This window comes from Mesoplodon mirus, assembly GCF_964341445.2.
Source record: "Mesoplodon mirus genome assembly, chromosome: 6".
NCBI classification, from domain to species: Eukaryota; Metazoa; Chordata; class Mammalia; order Artiodactyla; family Ziphiidae; genus Mesoplodon; species Mesoplodon mirus.
Window position 1 is genome coordinate 42550001 of NC_138982.1, and position 22050 is coordinate 42572050.

The window sequence follows — 22050 nt, forward strand, 5'->3', positions numbered from 1 at the left end:
AGAAATGAGAGCGGCACCTGTTGGTATCAAAATATAAAGCTCATGGTTTTCTTTTCCTGCCATTCCTGTGGGAGTCTTTATTTCTTCTCAGTTAGGTCTCACCCCTAGCACCAAGCACCTGTTAATGACTATTTAGATGGACCCACAGTTTTCTGGGACATCTTAGGACCACCTGGCCCCTGCACCCACCGCTTTCCAGTGGAGGCCATTCTCTACAAACTACCCTGTAAAAAGAGTGTGCAGCAGCATTGTGAGTGGGCATGTCAGTCTCCAGCTCAGGACTGGTTGTCCTCCTCTTTAAGATTGAGGGGCTTGATCCAGAAGACTTCCAAGGACCCTTCCCACATTGTAGTATTGGACAGAGGAAAGGTGAAATATGTAGCCTTTTACAAAGGGCTCTGCCATCAATACCATCCTACCCCTCCTGGTGTCTACCTTGCCCTCCTTCCTGCTTTTTATTTTTATTTTATTTTATTTTTTTCTTCTTTTTGCGGTACGTGGGCCTCTCACTGTTGTGGTCTCTCCCGTTGCGGAGCACAGGCTCCGGACGCGCAGGCCCAGCGGCCATGGCTCACGGGCTCAGCCGCTCCGCGGCATATGGGATCCACCCAGACCGGGGCACGAACCCGTATCCCCTGCATCGGCAGGCGGACTCTCAACCACCGCGCCACCAGGGAGGCCCTCCTTCCTGCTTTTTAGATCTGAGTCAAATCTGTCCTGATTCTTATAGGACAAGAGATACAGTGGCTGGCAATGTTTTCATTCATAGCCCTTCTCCTTTTCTGCCTTTCCCCTCCCTCTTCTTCACCCCCAGGATTTCCTCACTTATTATCCCCACATTCAAGGCAGCAATATAAGGCAGGAAGTCTAATGAAATGTTTGAACCCAATGAACCAACACATGGACAAAAAGTGAGTAAGTACTTAATTCCTACATGATGATAATTTATCCAACTCAGGAGGCCAAGCTCTATCCATGAAACATGACACTTCTGAAGTATCTACCATAGGACGTCATGAAAGGGAGTAGGAAACACTAGGGTTGATCCTTTTGGGGTCTGAGGTAGGACAAACTATGTGTCTTCCTCAAGGAATGAAGGCCTCATGGAATATTTTCTAACAGAACCCGAGGGGACTTGGAATCCAAATCCTTCATTTGTGAATTGAAATGCTGGCACAAGAGAAGAGAAATAGCTTGTCTGCTAAAAATCCCTCAGCAAGTTAGGGGGAGAATTAAGATAAGAATTCACATGCTCTGCCCGCTGCACCAAACTGCCTTCATCATCTTCTGGTTCTTTTACTCTCTCATGGGCTGGGCTTTGAGCCACAGGAACTCATAGTAGGATCAGTGGGAAAACGGTGTGACTGACCCCACATGGGCAGTGAGTGACTCGTGCCCCTTGTTAATCCCACCCTCAGAAACAAAATGATCATTTGGTTTTTCCTGAGGGCTCCAAGGAAGGACATGAAGAATTAGCACAGTGCAATGGGACTGGTTTTCACGTTAGAGATGGAGATGCCTCAGGGCAGCATCTGGAGTGAGCAGGATGACACTCAGCAATGCTCCAGAGTCCCAACGCCATATTTTTTTTTTTTTTTTTTTTTTTTTTTTGCTATACGCAGGCCTCTCACCGTTGTGGCCTCTCCCGTTGTGGAGCACAGGCTCCGGAAGCGCAGGCTCAGCGGCCATGGCTCACGGGCCCAGCCGCTCCGCAGCACGCGAGATCTTCCCGGACCGGGGCACGAACTCATGTCCCCTGCATCGGCAGGCGGACTCTCAACCACTGCACCACCAGGGAAGCCCTCCCAACTCCATATTTTAACCAGAGCTGTTTCACTTTAGCCATTTTATATATCAAGTTCCAACTCAGAGTTCATTTAAACAGAGATCGCACTATAGAGGACCACTGATGTACTAGAAATGTGTTGGGACTTGGAGACAGAGGATATGCATTTAAGCAATGATTTCTCCTGTCTCCTTTTCGTGAGAATTAAGGCAAGACATTTCATATTTCTGGACCTAAATTTCATCTTACGTTAGACGGATTAACAACCTATATGTGCTAAATAATCAAAAAGACACTGTACGGTAAATGTGATTTTTGTGCAGTGAAGCACTTCCAAATCATGACTGTTACCACAGGACACTGCTACAGACAGGCCCAGCAGCTTTATAAAGAAGGGACGTGAGAGGAGAGGCTGACCCTAGTGGCTCCAGTGACTTATGACTGGTGTGATTTTACCCTGATGGGACACATGACTTTCTAGCCCCCATCCTGACAGCGTTTAGGTGAGTCATTGGCAATGAGGTATTTGCACTGAGGACAGACAGATAGAGGGATCACAGAGAAATGTAACACTGTGTACGTTTGTTGTCTGTTGCCTGAGATTCCCCATCCTGAGTCATCACTGTGTCTATAAGGCAGATAGGAAGACAGAATGAGGGAATGCATTTGCAGAAACATTTACCTGCCTTCCTTTCCAGGCATATACCATGACATCTGCCCTACGCACCCTGAGTTCCAACCAGGCTGAACTATTTCCAGTTCCTTAATATATCTACGTAAATGCCACCTCTGGAAAGCCTCCTCTGACCTCTCCAGGAGGGGACTGGAGCATCTTCCTCTATGAATCCATAAAGTTTTGTTCATTCCATTAGTCATATACCCCTGTTATCTGTTTAGGCATCTGTTTCCTACATTAGAAGTCCCCTGTGGGATGGGGAACAGTGAGAACTGTGATCCCCTTGATTTTAAACTGCAGCATCCTGTACTCAGCATGGGCTTAACAATTGTTGCTTGAATAAAGAAGTGATACGATTTGATGAATACATAAGTTTTAAAAACTGATACAAATTAATACATAATTATCTGTAATTTTCTCAATTTGGGGCTACACTTTAATAAAAATTCCAACATAGAAACCAATTCCAATATAGGATTTAGTTTGCTGGATAGGTCACCAGGCAGAATACCAAGTAGCTGAGCTTTGGTGGGACAAGGATAGATTCCCCTCAATTTCTTTAGTTTTCCAATATTGTCCCCTGTTGTCCATTTTCTCTTCTCATCTGTCTCTTCTTACTCAGCTGCTCTCCCTGGCTTTCCCCAGACTCCCATATGTCTTTTTAAATTAAAGGCAAAATCATCATACCACTGAAATTTCTGGATGGAACCAATGGCATGTTGTTTCTTTTCTTGGGGCCTCCTAGCATTGGTCCCTGGAGCACCCGGGGACAGGCTTAGACCCATCACTTTCAAGGGCAGTACTGCTCCTGCATGCGATCCCTCCCTATTAATATTGCTTCTCCAACTACCCACTCTTTTTAAGGTAGATAGATGGAGATGGGGATGGAAATGGTGTGGGCAAGAGCATGGTACGGGGCTTCCCTGGTGGCGTAGTGGTTGAGAGTCCGCCTGCCGATGCAGGGGACACGGGTTCGTGCCCCGGTCCGGGAAGATCCCACATGCCGCGGAGCGGCTGGGCCCGTGAGCCATGGCCGCTGCACCTGCGCGTCCGGAGCCTGTGCTCCGCGACAGGAGAGGCCGCGACAATGAGAGGCCCGTGTACCGCAAAAAAAAAAAAAAAAAACAGAGCATGGTACGGACAAGGATCTGAGATATAGATAAAAACGTATTAGTCATCAGGTAGAGTGGTTAAAAGTATGGGCTCCAGAACTAGATCAGATTAGAATCTGATTAGAATCTGAATTCTGCCACTTATGAGCTGGTTTGACCTTAGGTAACTTACTTAACATCTTTGTGCCTTGGTTTTCTCATCTGTGAAAATGAGAATAATGATTACTTCATAAGATTGTTGTATAAATTAAGTGAACGCTAAGAGAATTACAGAACTTACAACATGTCTGGCACTTAGTAAATACTCAACAATGGAAACCAATAAAATGTAACATAGGCCATTATAATATGATAGGATAAACTATGACATGATACAGTATAGTACAATACAATACAACAACAGATTATATTTTCCAAAGATGGCCACAACAGTATCTCTTGTACATATGCTATTGTAGAACCTTGCCACAACCCCATCAAAAGGTGGAGTCTAGGCTTCCCTGGTGGCAAGAGAGTCCGCCTGCTGATGTAGGGGACACGGGTTCGTGCCCCGGTCTGGGAAGATCCCACATGCCACGGAGCGGCTGGGCGCGTGAGCCATGGCAGCTGAGCTTGCGCGTCCGGAGCCTGTGCTCCGCAACGGGAGAGGCCACAACAGTGAGAGGCCCCCGTACTGCAAAAACAACAACAAAAAAAAGGTGGAGTCTATGTCTCTTGCCCTTGAACCTGGGTGAGTCTTTGTGACTATCTATCTTAACCAACAGTGTACAGTGGAAGTGACACTATACGTAACTTCTAAAACTAGGTCATAAAAATGCATGCATTTCCACCTTGTTCTCTTGGGATATTCACTCTCGCAACTCAACCACCATGTTATAAGGAAGCCCAAGTAGTGTGTGGAGGTATCCACGTGGGGAGAAACCATGATCCCTGATGCACAGCTCTAGCCAAGCTCCCAGCACCAACCTGCCAACCAATAGTCAGATATCTTGAAAGTGAATGTTCCACCCCCATGTCAAGCCACCCAGCCATATTTCACAGAGATAAACCATCCTCATGGAGCAGTACCAAAATTATAGATTTGTGAGCAAAATAAACAATACTATGTTTGAGGTAGTTTATCATGTACCAATAGATGACAGATGCAGATATAGAAATAGATAAAATTATCTGTATTTTTATGAACTGATATTCACCCTTTCTGGGAAAAGGGGGTGTTTGTTTTGTGCACATTTGTTTCAACAAAAACATAGTTTTTTCTAAAAGGCTGTTATAGGTTATAAGGAATTTTCACAAACAAGAGTCAATGTGTTCATCACACATAAATAAGTATACATGACAAATGATAGCTCCATGTTACCAAGTGAGTAACCATATCTTAAGAAAGTAAATCAGTCAAGGTCACACAGCTACTCAGAGGCAAATCAAAAATCACGAAGCCACATCTTTTTACCCCAAGTCCAGAGCTGTTTCCATTGTATCATGCTGACAATCTGGACAAAGAGGTTTGAAGACTTGATCCAACTATCGGCTCAGTTACAATCCCTGTGGCCTGAGCAAGGCCCTCTATGAGCCTTGGAGTCCTTGAGAAAATGAAGTGTTTAGATCAAAAGACCTCTAAAACCCCACACAGCTCAAATATTCTCAGAGAGTAGAAATCCTTCTACACCTGTTACAGCCTTTCATTACCTCTTATTCCTTCCAGATTGGATTCTTCTCTTGATATCCTACCTGCCTCCTCTGTCCTTGACTCACACATCCACCAGATTCCACAAGCAAATTCACGTTTGTGTTAAATCCCTGTGTACAAGAAGTCTTACTTCACCCTCTCCTATGGTAGGCAGGTTTCTAAGATGGCCCCTAGTGATCCCTGCCTCCTGGTATTCACAGCCTTGCATTATCTCCTGACTCTGAGCGTGGTCTGATCCCAGTCACTTACTTCTAACCAACAGAATGTGGTATATGTGATGGGATATCACTTTCACAATTAGGTTTCACATGATTATGACTTATATCTGGTGAGCAGGCTCTACCTTTTGCCTTCTCAGATTCCATGCTTTGATGTAATGAGCTGCCATGTTGGAGAGCTGCACATGACCAGGAGCTGAGAGCAGTCCCCAGCCAACAGCCAGCTAGAAACTAAGGCCCTCAGTTCAAGAACCCAGGAGAAACTGAACTGCTGACAACAACCAGCTGGGCTTGGAAGCAGATCATTCCCCAATCGAGCCTTCAGATGAGACTGTAGACTCGGGGGCCAATACACTTATTGCAGACTTGGGAGAGACTGCAAACTGATGGTCCAACTAAGCTGTGTCCAGATTCCTGGCCCACAAAAAAAATGTGAGAGTGTGTGCTGTTTTTAAGCTGCTAGATTTTTAAGCAATCTGTTGCACAGCAATAGGGAACTAATACTTTTTACTATGCATTAATAATAACAGAGATCCTCTGAATATCACTGAAGGGAAAAACTCACTAAAAACATGAAAGCCTTGCCTCCACCCACACCACCCAGCATCTTTATCTCAGGGGATCCAAAACAAGACACAGTCTTGTTACATTTTCAATCATACCAACAGAATCACAGCCCTAAGAAACCCAGTCAGACCCTGAAGGAAAGGGATGGTGGAGTTATACTGCATCATATGAAATGCAAACAGCAGTTAGGCCTGAGGCATGAAAAGGAAAATATACTATTAGAATAGATCCAGGTCAATGTGGACACTCTGTTCACAGTTTCTCAAGAAGGTGATAAATACCATTTAAAAGCTGCCTTATAACTCTAATACCATAGACACTATGAGTGGAAGGAATGAGTAAGATCTGGCCTCATTTACAAATGGGGACCTGAGCCTTAGACAGAGGAATTGACTGGCTTTACACAACCTGTTAATTGCAGAACTGGGAGCAGAATCCATTTTTGTTAGCTCAATTCAGTTCTGTTTCCAACGCAAATGCAAAAAAAAAAAAAAGATTCATTTCAAGCAAAATAGCAATTCACGTATTTCATTCTTAATAAATGTGACTTGCAGGTATCTTACATAAAAGGATACCAGGAGAAAAATTCATAGTACATGCATATGTGTATGACAACATCTCACATACATGTAAGTATTCAGATGCATAAATAGCTAAATGACAATTTCTAATTGCTTAGTTTTAAAAGCAGATTAGCAGAGAAATCAATGTTGGAAGGAAATGAAAAAAATTCTGTGCAAAAGGTGACAGGTTTATAATGTACTACTTCCTCCCCAAATCTGTTACAAATGTCAATATTTACCCTAGATGAGTGAGAGAATGATGTGCCTATCATAAAATATATTATGTTTAACATGATATTGCATCTGAAAACTGGAATGAGTTTGAAAAATATTTGTATAGCACTTCATAATTTACAAAGCACTTTAATGCACAGTATGTCATTTACTTCTCACAAAACCATATATGGTAAGCAGAGGAGGTATTCATATCGTGGATGAAGAAAATGAGGTTCAGAGAGATAAAGCAACTAAAATTCATACTTCCTAACATGGCAGAGCTGGAATTGGAATGCTAGTTTTCTAAATCTAAATGCTTAGTCTAAGAATTAGAGATGCAAATCATTCTCAATTAAAAACAAAAATCTTCCAGATTCTGTCAATTTACTGTGTAACCAGGGGGAAATACTTCTGAGTTTGGGTTTCCTCCTCTAGAAAATGAAGACATTAGGCTAGTGTCCACTACTGACACTACAGCGAGCCTTCAGAGAGTACAGCTGTAGATGTGAGACAAAGGAGGGAAAGGATGCTGCTTATAAAACATTTGACTGACAGATCAATGTTTGCTTTAAAGGGCTCTCAAAGTATGGTCCCAACATCAGCACCATCTGGGAACTTCTTAGAAATACGAACTCTTGAGAATCACTGCAGATCTACTGCAACAGAAATTCAGAGAGTGGAGGCCAGCACTCTTCTCAACAAACCTGCCAGGTCATCCAGAAGAAGAGTAACTTGACCATAGCTGTCCACGCTTTAGTCTCTGTGCAGGTGATAAACAATGAGAATAAACTATAACAATAGTCCAATATTAGGCTTATTAAATTGTGGCAAGTTCATAATCTATGAATCATAATTTTTGTTTTTAAAGTGAACCTTATTTGGTTATCAGAGGGATTACCCTACAATCCACAGAAATAGATGTTGATGATTCATGCATATGTCAGATGAAAGGTTATTTGCTCTAGCATTGGCTTTAGAATCCATGCGTTAGAAGCCACTAAAATAACCAAAAGAAATGGACAGAAGCTGAGGAACAGCTAGACCCACACTCTTTGGCATATTGTAAGAACGATTTCCGCTATATGTAAGATAGATAATCTGTTCAGAGTTGTATAGTGATTACAGACCAAATTTATAAACCAATCTTTTTTTTACATAAAAGCAGCAACTTGGACAATTTTAAAATAGGCATTAGCATTTAATTCCCAATAATAAGATCTGCTACTGCAAATGGTGCTCACCATATACCAAACACTGTTTTAAGTGCTTTACACATGGTAACTCATTTATTCCTCATTACGATCCTATGAGGTGGATACTATAACTATCTTCATTATAGAGATGAAAAAACTGAGGTACAAAAAGCTTCAGTGACTGATCTCAGGTCACACAGAAAATGGTAGAGTTGGGATTTGAACTCAAGGCAGTCTGGTCCAAGAATCTATGATTTTAATCACTACAATATACAGCATTTTGAATAATCTAAAATTCTATGAGGCTGGTTCCAAATCATCCTGAACACCATGAATCTGGGTTCACATTATCTTGAAAAACATGAACTTGCCCCTTCAATTTGCAGACACTTTCCTCTGGTTGCACATAATGACTCCCAGAAACTTCAAACCAGTCGTATTGAAAAAATCTTCTATAGTGAAATAATAAAAGAACAGAAAGAAAAATCAGTCTATACATATTTTTTCTTTTATACAGGGCAAAAGCCATACCAACTCAAAGCTGAAAACACCATGAGAGATCATCTCATTCCTCAAGTCCAGTTTACAGATATTGAAACAGACCCAAAGAGAGGTAGTGATATCTTGGCCAGTCATGGAAATTCTGGAGCTTGTAAGACATCTTAAATAATTGTTTCCAGAGGTCTAACCAAGTTGTCCAACTTGTTTTTAAGAGATGACATGTTTTTGCAAGGTTGAGGAAGTAGTGTCTTTCTGCTTCACCCTCACACTGTTTCACCTATAGCCCTTCTCAGTGTTCATTCGAGTACTGCTGATATTCGTAAAGACCATCTTCCAAGGTCATTGAAAGTTCTTGTCAGTAACAGTTCTTAAAAAAATCACACATCTATACTAGCTATTATAGCAAACAGCACAAAACCATTATTGAGGCTGAGTAGTTTGTCTTAGACACAGAAATAGTCAATTTGGGGGCCTGGAATAGGACCAAGGTCTGTCTTTCCTTCCAAGTTTTATATCAGGGAACAGAAAACTCCAAACCCTGTGACCAAGAATGAGAGTACCACAAAATCTTAGCATCATTCAAATCAATTCTCCCATCTGTTGCCTGAATTCTTTTCCCAGCATTATTGCCAACATTCATTTGATAATGATGATGGTGGTGAGAGCGAGAGTAATAACAGTGTCATTAAGTGCTAGACAGCGTATCCACACATTATACACACACCCATTATTTCATGTGGTCCTCATGTAAACTCTGAGATGTATTATTAACTCAGGTTAATAACCGAGGTTTTAGAGAGTTTAAATAACTCACTTGGTAAATGCCAGAGTATCATTTCAACCAGCTCCAATGAAGGCAAACTTGCCATTTTCTGAGGCAGCCTGCATTGAACTTCAACTGTCCTTATTGGTAGAAAGGTACTGTCCTTATACTGTATTGCCGATTCCCTTTCTTGGCTTCTAAATATTAGGCTTTGTTCTGCTCTCTGCAGCTGCATAGAGGTCTGTTCCTATCTGCAGAGATTCCTATCCAAGTTAACGATGGAAAGCACAGACAGCTTCCACAACATCCAGGCTGAGTTCTACCTCTTCCTCTTCCAGAAGCATTCTATATGTGTTTCTTTCTTAGGATGTATACTCTGTGCTGTAATTGTCAGTTTGTATTCTCCCAAAGAGACTGTGAGCTTCTTTAAGGCGGAGGCCATGCACAATTTTATCTATGTACTCCAGGCACACTGCTCGATATAGAGCTTTATTTGTTAAACTTTTAAGTGAGATATAATTTACATACCACTAAATCCACTCTTTAAAAATGTACAGTGTTCCTTAATATATTTATATCACTATCTAATTCCAGACTATTTTGATCATTCCCAAAATAACTACTGTCCCCACTGGTAGTCACTTCGTATTCTCCCCACTCCTCAGTCACTGGTGGCCACCAGTCTTTCTCTCTCTCTCTCTCTCTCTATATATATATATATATTAGCCTATTCATATAAATAGAATCATGCTACATGAAGTTTTTTGTGTCTGGCTTCTTTCATATAGCATAACTTTCAAGATTCATATATGTTATAGCATGTATCAGTATTTAATTTATGATTAAATAACATTCAATTTTATGGACATCCTACATTTTGTTTATTCATTCTTCGAATGATGGATGTTTAGGTTGTTTCCACTTTCTGGCTATTATGAATAACGCTGCTATGCATATTCATTGACAGGTTTTTGTGTGGATATATGTTTTAATCCTTTTGGATATATAATTAGGAATACAGTTGCTTGATCAGATGATAACTCTATGTCTAATCTTTTGAGGAACTGCTAGACTTATTCTAAAATGGCTGTACCATTTTACAATCAACCAGCAACGCATGACAATTCCAATTTCACTACATTATTGCCAACATGTGTTACTGTCTGTCTTTTGTATTGTAACCATCTTAGTGTGGGTAAAGTGGTATCTCATTGTAGTTTTGATTTGATTATTTCCTGGATGACTAATAATGTCAAGCATCTTTTCCTATGCATATTAGCTTCTTGTATATCTTTGGAGAAATGCCTATTAAGATCCTTTGTCCATTTTTTAATTGGATTATTTGTCTTCTTAGTGAGTTGTAAGAGTCTTAATATATTCTAGATACAAATCTCTTATCAGATATGATTTGCAAATGAATTCTCCCAGTCCATGGGTTGTTTATTCACTTCCTTGATGGTGTCATTTGAAGCACAAAAGTGTTTAATTTTGAAAAAGTCTAATTTATCAAAAACTTTTTAGCCGTTTGTACTTTTGGTATCACTGACTAATCCAAGGTCATGAAGATTGCTCCTATGTTCTCCTCTAAGAGTTTTATAGCCTTACTCCTGATATTTATGTCTTTGATCCACCTGAAGTTAATTTTTGTATATGATATGAGGGAGGTGTCCAACTTCATTCTTTCACATGTGGATATCCAGTTGTCCCAGCATTATTTGTTGAAAAAACTATTCTTTCCCCATTGAATATCTTGGTACCCCTGTCAAAAATCAATTGCTATAAGTGTAATGGTTTATTTCTGGACTCTCAATTCCATTCCATCATCTTATATGTATACTTTATGCCAGTACCACACTGCTTGATTCCTGTAGCTTTGTATTAAGTTTTGAAATGGGGTAAACCTCTGCATTTTTCTTCTTCAAAATTGTTTTGGCTATTCTGGGTCCCTTGAGTTTCCATATGAATTTTATATTTTACCTCCCAACCTCTACAAAGAAGAAAACAGGAAAATTCTGACAGGAATTAAATCTGCAGATCAATTTGGGGATCATGCCACCTTAACAATATTGTATCTTCCAAGCAAAGAACCCGAATATCTTTCCACCTATTTGGGTCTTCTTTAATATCACTCAACAATTCAACAGAGATTTTATGTTCAGTTATAATCAGTGAACAAAAGAAAAAACTAAATACATCAGTGAACAAACCAATCAATGAATAAGAGAGCTCTTAGTAAAACATACACAATGGCCACCTTCTCAAATCGCATTTCCCTTTTCAAAAAGCCACCCTTTATTAGTCCCAGTTTTCAAGCTACATTTCTGTCTTTTCCTCACATTTTTGTTTCTTGGTTTTTGCTTTTTTTTTTTTTTAATAAATTAAGGGCAGACGCGCCCACTAAGCAACTTGAGGCAGGGACAGCAGCACATGCATGGCAGGTTTCCATGAAGATTTTCTTTTCTTTTCTTTTCAGAATGGATATTTATTTATTTTTGGCCCCCTCACAGCATGTGGGATCTTAGTTCCCCAACCAGGGATCGAACCTGTGCCCCCTGCAGTGGAAGCAAACAGTCCTAACCACTGGGCCAGCAGGGAATTCTCACATTTTTGGTCATAAATTTTATAGTTTCTTTCTCTTTTTTCCATTGATATGATGCAGTGTGGTGGAGAGGTGATGGCTGAATGATGCACCTCCATTCACATCTTTCCTTCAGAAGGTCCTCCAGGAAACTTGTTCTAACACAGCTGCCAGCACACCACCCTGAACCTCCCTCTTTTTTTCTCCATGCACTGGTTGTGAGGTCTCATCTACAAATAGACTTCCCTATAAACAAAGTAAAGCAACATAATTTTTAGCTATGCTAGGCTGGCTGATGAGAAAAGGAGCCCTACAATTAGGATTACATAGAATATTATGTCATCCAGGATGCTATTTGTAAAATCTGTTCCCTGGCTTTGACTGCCTTGGTAAGGATCAATTTAACATCGACCATTTAGGAAATAAAACAGCACTCTGTGTAGGTTGGGTGGCAGAGAGAGCCAAGAAGACTCCTTACTACACCTCCAGCAGTACCTGAGAAATAACATTTTCCAGTATTTTCATATAAGTAGTACAATATCAAGGTGGAATTCAAAACAGTTCAAGACAATTTACAAATGATTCGGGTAATAGGCTTACATGTCTCACTACTAGTCCTTCAAGCTTTCTGAAACACCACATTTCTTAAAAGGAACAAATAAATATTCTGTCTCTTTAGCCCGCTTTAATTCTTTTATTTTACTTACACAACCAGAATATGTTACTTTAATGGATCCACTGTTTACCATCAATATAAGCAAAGAATCCATTTAGACTTAAGTTATCTCTTTAAAATAAGTATGGAGTTTACTTTTTTTTTTTTTTTTTTTTTTTTGCGGTATGCAGGCATCTCACTGTTGTAGCCTCTCCCGTTGTGGAGCACAGGCTCCGGACGCGCAGGCCCAGCGTCCTTGGCTCACGGGACCAGCCGCTCTGCAGCGTGTGGGATCTTCCTGGACCGGGGCACGAACCCGCGTCCCCTGCATCGGCAGGCGGACTCTCAACCACTGTGCCACCAGGGAAACCCTGAAGTTTACATATTTTTAAGGATGTTCACAGGGACATATAGATAGAAAGTTTATTTCCATTTAAAAAGCACAAGTTAGGTTAAGGCAATTAATTAGTTGTGAAATAGTTTATAATTGGCATATACTTATATCATTTCAAATATCGTGTCAGGAGGTATCAGAAATAATGTGGTAAAGGAAGGAGATGAATCATAGAGTCTCAAGCAAAAGTCATATGATAATTCTGCAGACTTTTGCTTTTTTTCTGAAAAAAAGGAAGCATATATCAGCTCATCAGTCAGGTAACTTTTTGTCTCCTATCACTGAATTCAAAGAATTGATTGTGTTGATCTTTGTTTTAGGCAACACTGAGTAACATGAAGGTCTTCTCTTTTCAGCAGTTCCTTAGAGGATACAGAAAAGAACTTGATGTTTATTTTTATATCAACCCAATAATAAGAGAATAGTTATAGTATTGAATTATAACCCCAGATAATATCATCTTTTCAACCAAGTGCATTGCCTTCAAGTGATATAAGGCAGTGCAGGGGTAAAGGTAGAAATTTTAGCTGATTCAGCAGCTACCATTAAGTTGTCCTTATAAAACTCATTTGCCTCAGCTGTACTATTTTTTATTGGTGCAAATACCTGTTAATTATGGAAAAATCAGAAAGCAGTTATAACTATGTCATATACTAACTCGGTATCAATTCCAGAGTGGGTTCTCTAGCAGATTTCTAGGGTGTGAATCCTTACATCAATATTGGATTTGATGACAATATTTACTTATTTATTCAGCACATATGAATTTGTATGTCTCTTGTTCGCCAGGAAACGAACAGATAATCTTGCCTCAAGGACTTCATACTCTGGTATTTAACACAATTATATTTTTACTGTTCAAGCTTAAGGCATTATGCACTTTTATACTGTCTCTGTAAGGTATAGTCTGTGAGGTACAATTATTAGAATTTTTACTTTATATTTGAGTAATTTGTGATTTAGAACAACAAAACATAATCCAGTTGTATTCTGTGGTCTTGAACTCCAATATGACAGCACAGATTAGGTGCATGTTTGGGTGAGGGCCTGGGACCTCAGAGAGGTCAAATTCACAGAGAGGCAAATTCTAAAATTCACAAGTGACCCTGTCTGCATTTACAGATGAAAATTATACTTACTGGCTCAACAGCAGTAAGTGCCCAATTTGTACCTTTTATTTCAATAAAATTCCAGTTTGTAGTTTTATGTAAACTGGAAATATGTATGTTCAAACTATGAAACATAACAAATTAAACTTTCATATTTGTAGTTGATATATTCACTGAAAGGCGATGTATAACTTTCCTGGTAATTCTTCCACAGTGTGAAAGGAAACTTAGCAATTATACTCCAACGTGGTATTTTGTGGAGAGGACAGACCAGTTACTCACCATGACAAATGGTGATATGTAGGATTGGTTATTAACCACCTCCAACCTTCTGTCTAGAGAGGCCATCGTTATCATCATTATACTTTAGTTTGGCATATAAAGGAAATGGATGTCAAAATGCACAAAACAGTGACAATATCTTATCTGAGATTCAGCTTTTGCTCTTAAAACACAATATTCCCATGTATTTGCCATGGTAAAATCTAATCATCTCGAGTAAAAAATACAGCCGGATTTGCATTTTGTTGTTTATTTGCTTTTAAATTAAAAAAGAAGAAGAAGAAGAAGAAGGGAATAAAGGGAACCATGGGGTTTGAGACCAAGGCTACTACCAAAATAGATATTTAAACAGTGGGAGAGGAAGACAGAAATAAGAAAACCAGTCCTGACAAGAAAGCTCTTTAATTTTGCAAATGTGATGTGTGTGTCTGCATGGACATAAGGCTAATTATTTCCACTAAGATGCTGTTGTAAAATGGAGAAGCTCAACAGGCATCTTTGTGAGTTTCTTTTTAAACCAATGCCTGGATGGAGTGACTAAGTGTAATGTAACACAATCATCTCTGAGCCAAGGTCTTGCAAACATATCACAGCTAAAGGTTACCCCAGGGACCATGGCCAGGGTACCATAGAAGACTCCCCCCATTCCTGCCCTAGGCTCCAGCAGAGCTGGCTTCTCCTGGGTACTCTCGGCAGCAGCTGCCTTGCTTACCTTCCTCCTATTTCACTGCTGGGAGCTAACCTACACCACATACTCAGAGCACACCCTTACATTGGGACAAGTAAAATGGGCATTTTGGGGCAAAAGTTTTGTAGAGGTTCAATTCAAGGTAGATCTTCAACCTAAAGTTCCACTCTGAAAATGTGACATTATCATGGTGCTCAAAACAAGATTAAAAGTTAACTTTATTATGCTTGTCATATAAGACACAAACACAAACATCACCCTCTTAAAAAGGAGGAGGAGGTATACATGTTATTGAGATGCAGTTATATACAATCTAAAAATCAATTGCCCATCATCAAACTCACGGCATGCAACTCTGAGTCAGCTAAGGGCTCCACCACCTCCACCTCATTGTTACTTAATGTTGAGGCTTCCTGGCAGGTACAGACTAATTCAAAATAACCCAGATCTTCTAAATATGGGCACCGCAAAGAATTAGATCCCCTGTTCTTTTAAAATGGTATTTTTGTCTCTATTATTTTATTGGACTCCATTTGGTATCATATATGAGGTTTCTACTATATTTCAACTTTGACCCTAGCTCTCAGAGAAAACTATTAGTAAACAGACAGTACAGACACATAGACAAATCTGTTTTTCTTTCTTAAGCAAATCACAGTATGCACCTCATTTTTTCCCAGTTGAATATGGGAAGAGAAAATGACACTATCCACACCTCTTCTCTTTTTCAAGAGTATAATACCCAGTTCCTATCTCCATTCCCAAGAAGCCAAACAAAGCAGCAGCAAAGTCCCAGTGTGCAGGGATAGTCTACATCTTACCACACAGTATCAGCATGTTGCAGCCTTCATCTCCCAGTGGCCTACATGTTTGGGTTGCAACGAATAATATGGAATATTAAAAACTTAATTCCTAATTAATCTCCCCTGCAGCTGCTCATGGCTTTTGCAGGCTAGAACATGGAGCATAAGAGAATATAAGATCCATGGCACCATAAGACTCCACCCTGATTATGCTGCCTGCAAGCCCTCAGGCCACATGAATTCCAAATAAAAAGCCTTCCATGCAACACAGACGCACCTGAAATAATTTCTTAGGTTGCCTCATAGATTATTGCTCTATGAAAGGGACTCAGTGTGGCAGCACTGGAATTTCAATTTGAGATGTGTCCATGTGACCAAACAGCATGTATGTACTCAGTTTCCAAATAGACTAAGAAATTACAATACTTTTTAAATGCTTTAAATGAGAAAGATAACTATATCATTGATAGCGCAACCAGCATTCAGAAAGGATAAACCCCAAACCTTCAAAGACCTGAAGCTTCAAAGTAAGCTCCAGACACAAGCTAGCAATCCCAAAACAAAAATGGGAAGGATTGAGTGGACTGTTGCTCAAAGCCAACATCTTATTTCTTGTAACTCTAGAACAATATGGTATCTCTGCAAAAGGGGAAAAACTGTAGCTACCATGCCCATTTTAGAAATATAGAAAAGGAAGCTAAGACTGGTGATGTGGAGAATTCACACAGTTGGAGCTCTTATAGAGAGGTGATCACAAGGAATTGAGAAGATAGTGCTCTTCTTATTGGCAAACTTGGGAGCCTAGACTATCAAACTAGGTCCAACCTTATTCTTATCCCTGGAATCTCTCCAATTTTTTTCATACTAGTCTAAATGAGGATAGTGAAATTTCAATTGCAAAGAAATTTGATTCAAAAATACTAAATCCCCAGTTACAATTAATATACAATATCTGAAAGTTCTTCCAAGTCACCTAGGTGCCAGCTCCAACCCTACTAAACTCACTTCAGGGAAGAAAAGGCAGCTTTGTAGTAGGAATTAGAAGGCCAGCACTCCAGGCCTGGTTTTGTCAAGAGAAGGGAAAGAAAATCGTAAGTCCATAGATTTATCCTTTGTCTTCTAAGAAATCAAGAGAATTTCAATGTGACCCCGTGTGGCTCTTCCCAAGAGTCTAAGCTGTACTTTTATTAACAGTAGAAAGCCAGATGGGTGGGATCTAGACACATACTAATTCAAAGACACTATACTATCATAAATTTTCTGTTTACCTTTATGTTTTTGATCTGTCTACTCCTTTATGTTTCCAAACCATATTTTAGGGAAAGTACCACAAAAGAAAGATATTTTGGAATAAACTAATTGAAATGCTAAAGGAAACCAAGGTGTCCCTTGGTTGCTCTTAGCATCCACAGGGAACCATTACCTCATGGTTCAAGCAAAACAGAAAAAAATCATTCATCCTACCTCTAGCTGAGCCTCACTGAGCAATGCTCTTTCCTTCCCTAGACAAAAACTTTCCTTCTGTAAAGTAAGAGTTTGGCTACATGACCTCTAAGCTGTGATACTCTCATATCATACTGAGTCTGCAATTCATCCCACAACCACTTCCAAGCTTCTCACACCTGTTTTTCTAAAACCACTCCCTAATACACACATTTTTAAATGATCAGAAATTTTACTGCTAAACACTAAGGTAGGTTAATTGCATTACTCTGGGCAGTGGCTGGCACAGATGTATAATTTATATCTTCTGTAAAACTTGCTAAAGCTGTTACCCCCAAACCCACTGTAGCCAGAAACACTGCTGCTACCCGCCCCTCCCCCCCAAATTTCTCCTTTTACTGAGAGAGTCCTTGGGCATCAAGGCTACTTAGGTATTAAATTAATGCCTGTGATTTCATCTGCCATTCATTTTGTATTCCACATACCCTATATCATAATTGAACTACCTTATTCTTCCAACAAGGCATTCACTTTCAACATTGCTTGACTTTCTCATTCCTGTTATTCTCTCATTTGAATCCCATGCCTTTCCCATGACATATGCAGCCAAGGGAACTCAAATTCTACCTGCTCTGTGCAGTCCTCCCTGACACTTCCCTAGAAAAGTATAAAATATAATGTTGATGAACTTCCCTGGTGGCACAGTGGTTGAGAGTCTGCCTGCCAATGCAGGGGACACGGGTTCGTGCTCCGGTCCGGGAAGATCCCACATGCCACGGAGCGGCTGGGCCCGTGAGCCATGGTCACTGAGCCTGCGCGTCCGGAGCCTGTGCTCCGCAATGGGAGAAGCCACAACAGTGAGAGGCCCGCGTACCTCAAAAAAATATATATATAATGTTGATATTCCTATCTTTGATTTCCCAACAATTTCAACATCTGGTGAGTCACACAATAACTTAAAGTAGTACATCCAACAAAGCCCTTCTTTTGTGTCCCTCTGAATTGTTTATGCATTTGTCTCTTCTGTAAGACTACGGATTACTCTAGAGCAAGAACATGCTGACACACTAACCTCTATATTTCCAATGCCTAATCCACAATGGGATCTCAGTAAATGTTAGCTGAATGAATGAAAAGGTGGAATGAAGCCATATTTCCCAAATAAAAATATGGATAAATAAGTGAACAGAAATAAAGTTGGGAAATCTGAGAGTGGAAATTGCCCCTTTCGAAAAAGGGAGAAAATGCCCCATAAAAATATATTTTCAAGAGCTCAGATATTTTTCAAAGTTGTTATGTGAATAGAACAACTTTGGACCACTTTTTAGTAAGGGAGAAAATGCCCCATAAAAATATATTTTCAAGAGCTCAGATATTTTTCAAAGTTGTTATGTGAATAGAACAACTTTGGACCACTTACTGTACAAACATTCCACCTATATGATCATTTTCTGCTCAATCCATGAGTCAAAGCAGCCTTGCAAAGGTGATTCAGAGGTGGGTTCGGGGAAAGCACACAACACATGCTTGAATATTGAGAAATCACAGACCTGCTAGCCTACTTTAAGTAGTCAGGTGATTCAACAGGTTTTGCAGTTTGCTTTGGATCAAAAATGGAAACATCAAAATTGGGCAGTAACAGTCTACATTTCTAGGACTTTTCAAGTACCTTTTGATTACAACACAACACAGACTACTGCAGACATCATCTTCTCTTAGCACATACTTTTAATATTTTAAGTGTGTGATTATTGTTCTCACAGCATATAATTATGTTAACCAATAAATACTAACACATCTAATTTAGTTCCACCAGAGTAAACATAATTCAGAAGAATGAGCTGCTTCTCCCAATTAACTCTTGCTTTCCTAAATTAGAATAATAAAGAAGTTAGGATGGATCACTCTTTAACTTCTGAATGGAACAGGCAGCTGAAAAGTGGAATTCTCAACCTGTTCTGCTTAAGAGTTATCATTATTAATTTTTTTAATTTTTATACAATTTTTAAAGGTAATTTTCCATTTACAGTTATTACAAAATATTAGCTATATTCCCTGTGTTGTACAATATATCCTTGAGCCTATCTTATGCCCAATAGTTTGTACCTTTCACTCCCCCACTCCTATATTGCCCCTCTGCCCCAATTTTTTTTTACCCTTTGAATATTCTTCTTTTTATGAGAAAGCCATACTCAAGGGACACTGTTACTCATGTGACTGATCAGTGTCCCTTGAGTATGGCTTTCTCATAAAAAGAAAAACATTCAGAGGGATATTCTCAATCTGGTTCTAGAACTTAAAAGTCAAACACAGGTCTAAATTCAAGGTCCAGCTGTGCTCACATTGTAGTCATATGTCCTAACTTAGTTTCCTCATCCACAAAATAAGCACACCATCTATATCTCAGAGTTGAGATATATGTATTTCACTGAAGTGTGAACAGATGTGAAAATGCTTTATTTTACAATCAGTAAAGCACTGTCCAAATATCAGTGATTATGAATTTGTGTGCACAGTGAGATTGCTCAAACAAAAATGTGGCTACTGAATAAACCCATTAAAATGCAGTGGTTGGGCTTCCCTGGTGGCGCAGTGATTGGGAGTCCGCCTGCAGATGCGGGGGATGTGGGTTTGTGCCCCGGTCCGGGAAGATCCCACATGCTGCAGAGTGGCTGGGCCCATAAGCCATGGCCGCTGAGCCTGCGCATCCGGAGCCAGTGCTCCGCAACGGGAGAGGCCACAACGGTGAGAGGCCCGCGTACCACAAGAAAAAAAAAAAATGCAGTGGTTTATGGGAGGCATGTGTAGACACAGTCTTAAAGGATGAAGGCTATATTAAGCAAAAACCTCTATGCAGAATCTCCCCAGTGTATATCAGGGTGTGAGAATTTAGGAGGGGGAAAAAAGAGCAAACAAAACTCCTATTTAAAAAGGGGGAGAGGGCATAGAAGTATTTACTCACAAAATGGATGAGTCCAGGGGCAAAGTCAGTGGCCTTGCTGTTCCGAGAAAGTGGGCTTGAGGTATTTGCTTGGGTGGAATTGGAAACATGCTTAACATCAAACTACAGTTTGCTGGAAAACATTTCTGAGACCTGGGTCCATCCTCTTGCATCTTTCCAGAGTTTGTTTTATTTCCTATGTTCCTTTTTCAGGATGAATTATAGCTTTCCCCTGCTTGAAAACTTTCAACTATCACCCATTATTTATAAAAGGCAGACCAAAATCTTAATCTGGCATTCAAACAAGTCCACAGGCTGTTAGCAGGAAACCTCCAGGCCTGTAGTCCACTTGAAGCTTTCGATGGCCTCGTCTGCAGCCACCACGCTGCTTGCAGTTCTCTGAATGCAGCCTGGACCTTCCTGCCCCATGACTCAGGCTGCTCACTCTCCCCTCTTTCTTCCAACATCACCGTTCCACCCATCCCTTAGCTGAACGTGCAGATCTTCAGATGAAACTTCTCAGATGTTGCCACCATTAAAAGAATATCTCGCTCTTTTCCTTGTGCTTCTATATATCTGCCATTGTTGAACTTAGGATACTATAGCCTCCTGGAAGATTACAACTCGGTCCTATTTTTCTCCCTTTCAACCTCCTAACAGTTCCCCCAAAGACCACAGCCCATGATACCTACCTGCAGCTCAGCACGTGTTTACAGAAATAAAGTGCATTTTCACCACTCACAGGTCTAGTGGAGCCAAGGGTAACGAGAGCTAAGGAAGAGCTAAGCTCTAGTGTGTTTTGCCTTGTGTCCCTACATAGCTGACAGTCCCATTGTATGTCTAGAAAAGGCAATGGGAACATGTCTAAAGAGGAAAGCACCTTACAAAGTTCTGTGTTGAAATGACTGACAGCAGAGAAGCAGGACTGGCTTTTAATCTGTGAAATGAACCATTGTGAATATAGAGGCTGCTGTTGAAGAACTGGAGTGCTGTAGGTCAAGCAAACATCACACGAGAGTTAAACAACCCAGTGACAACAGTGCCAGTCCAAGATCTGCATGCAGAGTCCTGCTGGCTGTCTTCTGAGGACTCACAAGCCCTGAAATTGATTTGCCGTTACTTTCTCAAGACTGGAGGGAGGCAGGGAATGACCACAAGCAGTGCAAGGTCGGCTTCCAAAATGCAGATAATAAATGAAGGTGCATGAGGATACGGGGAGGGGGAAGGGTAAGCTGTGACAAAGCGGAAGAGAGGCATGGACATATGTACACTACCAAACGTAAGGTAGATAGATAGTGGGAAGCAGCCGCATAGCACAGGGAGATCAGCTCGGTGCTTTGTGACCGCCTGGAGGGGTGGGATAGGGAGGGTGGGAGGGAGACACAAGAGGGAGGGGATATGGGAACATATGTGTATGTATAAATGATTCACTTTGTTATAAAGCAGAAACTAACACACCATTGTTAAGCAATTATACTCCAATAAAGATGTAAAAAAAAAAAAAAAATGAAGCTGCAGAAGAATAGCCATGCTCCAAAGGAAGCCAAAGGCCACAACGAAGAACTGGTAACAAGGCACCATTTGCATTAAAAAAAAAAAAAAAAAAAAGATTAATTGCTGTCACCAAATTCTGGTAAGATTGGGGAGAAACTGATATATTCAAACTGCTGGTGCCAGTATAAGCTATGTACCACCAGTGGAAAGAAAAGTAAAGAAAGCACTCGTAATCCCCAATGTAGAAATCCCGCTCCAAAAAAATCTGAGTTAGGGAAATAGCTCCAAAGAAAATAGACACGAAAATGCCCCACATAGCATTACTTCCAACAAGCAAAAAAGCAAGCCGCCTCAATATCCAACATAAGGAAGTTCTTA

The 22050-nt window shown here is 40.3% G+C and overlaps 1 protein-coding gene across 7 annotated transcripts in view; it reads right to left on the minus strand.

Annotated features, from left to right (window-relative positions):
- LPP (LIM domain containing preferred translocation partner in lipoma) overlaps positions 1-22050 on the minus strand; it is a 709708-nt gene that overhangs the window by 346943 nt on the left and 340715 nt on the right. The window lies entirely within an intron of this gene.